The following is a 3,506-nucleotide window of genomic DNA, read 5'->3' as shown; positions in this document are numbered from 1 at the left end:
CTTATCATATTTGTACAAATGACCATACTAATAATAACAATAACAATTATCATAATAGTAATAATACTAACGATAATAAAAAAAAATAACAACATTTGCCATAACGAAGATAACAATACCAATATCAATACCATCAGAAGCGCTGACACTGCCCGGTTTCCCTTCCGTTTCGTAAATAAAGCGACCTAAACAAACCCTTTCGAGTTCGGATTTGAAGTGAGCAGAGCCTGAACTCAGCCCTGAAGCACTGAAAATACTTCCGTTTTCCGGCTGTGATGACCGTCACACAGTATGTACATATGTAGAAAACAATTGTGAACTATTGTGATGATTGAATAAGTGTAGAAGGAAGCCTACGTGAACACTAACCGAAATCCAGACACCGGAAAGGACCCTAGGATTTAATAGTGATGATTATCAACACGAAGGCCGGAAAAAACGTGGTTGAAGGTGACTGAAGAAAACCCGAACCCACAACAACCCCAAGGTGGAATAGCTGGCTGGGAGAAAGCATCATTACAGCTGATCAACAATCAACTTCGTGGTGAATAAGTAAGTAATGTAAAAACAATATAGTATTTTTACATCTAAAAGGGGAATCATCTGCTTCAATATTTAACGACCCATTAAAGATGCTCTAAATCAATCCGTATTCCACAAATACCTAAAAGAGGACACCTTGGGAAAGAAAGAGCCATTTTAAGTAGGTGACAGAACTAAACTAGAGAATCTAAGTCAGAGAAAACATCTGGGTGACTGGGAAGTATTCGGGAAACAACCTGCTTCAAGCAATCATTCAGGTTGCTCATATAAATCCATATTTCATGTGGAAACAGTCATCCTCTTTCAAAGAAAAAATCAAACCATGGGGAGCTAGTTCATACATTATATAGATGATTAAAATGATAATCAGCCAAGAAAAAGACAGTGTGCAAAATAAAAATAAGATCCTTACAGAATCATTAAGGCTCACATTCCGAGGCCCCATTCCAGGAGGAGTAGCCAAAAGCCACTCATCTATCAGTGTATATCAGTAAACCTTCCCTGTTCAGAGATGTCTGAACTGTTTACGGTATGGTCAAGGGATTTTAACTTGTTTAAACAAAAAAGATGTAATAAATTTATTATTTTGAGGAGGAACATTCACTAAAAGACAAAATTGCAAAACATAACAAAAAAGCCCAAGAAATAGAAGAAAATTTCCTAACCCCCAAACAACACCAAAATAAAGGCACAGTTTCAACTGTTGAAACCATTATCAAAACAATCACATAGAATCAGTTCAACACAAAACACCAACACACAATCAAGGCAAGTAAATGCAAATGAAGCCCCACAGACACACCAAAATACACTACAAAGATACTGAAATAATAACCCAGGCACACAGCATGACACTAGGACAATGACGACATAAACAGCAAACAATAACAATAGCAACAATGAAACTAATTCAAACCCAAAGTTCTAACAAAAGAGACTCGTCAAACTTCACAGAAAACACAACATATGACAATCACAGAAAACTACCTAAAGATCACAGAAGACTACAAGATCAAAATACTAGATTTAACAACAACAAAAAAATACACCACTAACATGGTCACTTCTTACAATACTAAACAAAAGCTGAAGACCAAAAGGACACTGATGGAAGCACAAAACTAGATTCATGATTATCTACAAGACAGCATTCTAAATAACTATAGGCAACAGTAGAACCCCATTAGGAAAAGTCTCATATGGAGTACCTCAGGGATCACCAGTCTGCTCATCTATATTCTGTATATTAATGTTAGATCTAAAAGTCCCAGCGGAAATAGATAAAATAATATATGCAAATGACCTAACCATCATTACCACAAACAAAGACTATGGTAATGCAATAAAATACTTGGAAAATGGAATCAAAACCATACCATAACTTTAAAAAAATCAGAGTTTAAAAAAGTAAAACAATGCATTTTGCCAGTAGAATAAGATAGATTCCCATTTTGTGAATTAATAATATAAGATGAATTTCAACACCATTCTCAAAATGTTTGGACAAAAGGTTCACACTTCAAGATTGAAATGGAAAAATCATATTGAGAATTTGAAAACAAATATAATTGTAGAAGTAAAACAATTAAAAAAAATGGATCAGTTTCTTTGGGAGTGCATTGGGAAATGTTATTGAAATTATTATATATATATATATATGTATATATATATATATATATATATATATATATATATATATATATATATATATATATATATATTTATATATATTTATATATATTATATATATTTGTATATTTTTATATTTATATATTTTTATATTTATACATTTATATATCTATGTATTTATATATATTTATGTGTTTATATATTTATATATATATATATATATATATATATATATATATATATATATATATATATATATATATATATATATATATATATATATATATATATATATATATATATATATTATATATATATATATATATATATATATATATATATATAGTATAATTCATAAAACCAAAATAGACTACAGCCTCGCAAGATATGGATCAGCAAATAGCACAGTTAAACAGTAATAACCTAGAAATATTACAAAATGAGGGATTGAGAATAGCCACAGAATGTTTTAAATTGAAGCCTTTATTAGCACTACAAACCTTAACAAATATTATACCAATAAATATAAGAATGTAAGAGTCAGAATGCTCCAAGACGATAAATATATTAGAAAAAAACAAACAGTTGCAAATGATTGAAAACATTAGGAGCTATTACCCTACCATGAATAAGGGAACACTAATACACAGGGTTATAAAAACTTGTTCTGACTAAAGAGATATATATACAAATACCCTCCTAAACATGTCCCATTCCCCCATGGCACAATGTCACACGTGGCATAAATTTTACGGACAGCCAACAACAGGCAATATGAATGCACTTCCAAACACGGTCTACTTGAGTTTCAATAGAATATTCACAGGTGGATAGAAAATAAAGGAAACTAAATCTACCTCAACAGACATATACGTAGAAAACAAAAACTAACAATAATTTAGAAACTCCCCAACAACACAACACAAGCAGAACTCTATGTCATAGAACAAGGAATTAGATGTATACACAGTAATAAACTATCATATTCAGTAATCTTCAGACTCAGAATCGGCATTACATTTAATAGAGAACCTTAAACCAAAACATTACAAGCACACTACATATGAGATAAAGATTAATTTACTTATCCACACACCTTAAACGAAACATAATACTACAGTGGATTCCTACACACAAAAATATAAAGGGAAATAAAATTGCCAAATTAGCTATTAAAAAGTACTCAATGTAACAAATCCCATAACCATGTGATGGCTATAAAAAAAATCCTAAAACCAAATTGTGAATCAAAGAAACCTGGAAAACAAACCTAGAGAGAACCCTAGCATCAAAAGACAATAATGAAAAATGACACAATCCCTCCAAAGAAAATA

General features: G+C 30.9%; 1 protein-coding gene across 1 annotated transcript in view; it reads left to right on the top strand.

The window, feature by feature from the left end:
• Positions 1-238: 238 nt before the first annotated feature.
• Mettl4 (Methyltransferase like 4) overlaps positions 239-3,506 on the top strand; it is an 11,286-nt gene continuing 8,018 nt past the window's right edge. Inside the window, exon 1 of the mRNA XM_043011172.2 lies at positions 239-552. The gene's annotated coding sequence lies outside the window, so the exon portion shown is untranslated. The remainder of the gene's footprint in view (positions 553-3,506) is intronic.

The sequence above is a fragment of the Penaeus japonicus genome, unplaced genomic scaffold, assembly GCF_977035675.1.
Source record: "Penaeus japonicus unplaced genomic scaffold, GWHDUDI00000001_assembly GWHDUDI00000036, whole genome shotgun sequence".
Classification (NCBI taxonomy): domain Eukaryota; kingdom Metazoa; phylum Arthropoda; class Malacostraca; order Decapoda; family Penaeidae; genus Penaeus; species Penaeus japonicus.
Note: the sequence above shows the minus strand (reverse complement) of the source record. Positions and strands in the feature narration are given on the sequence as shown.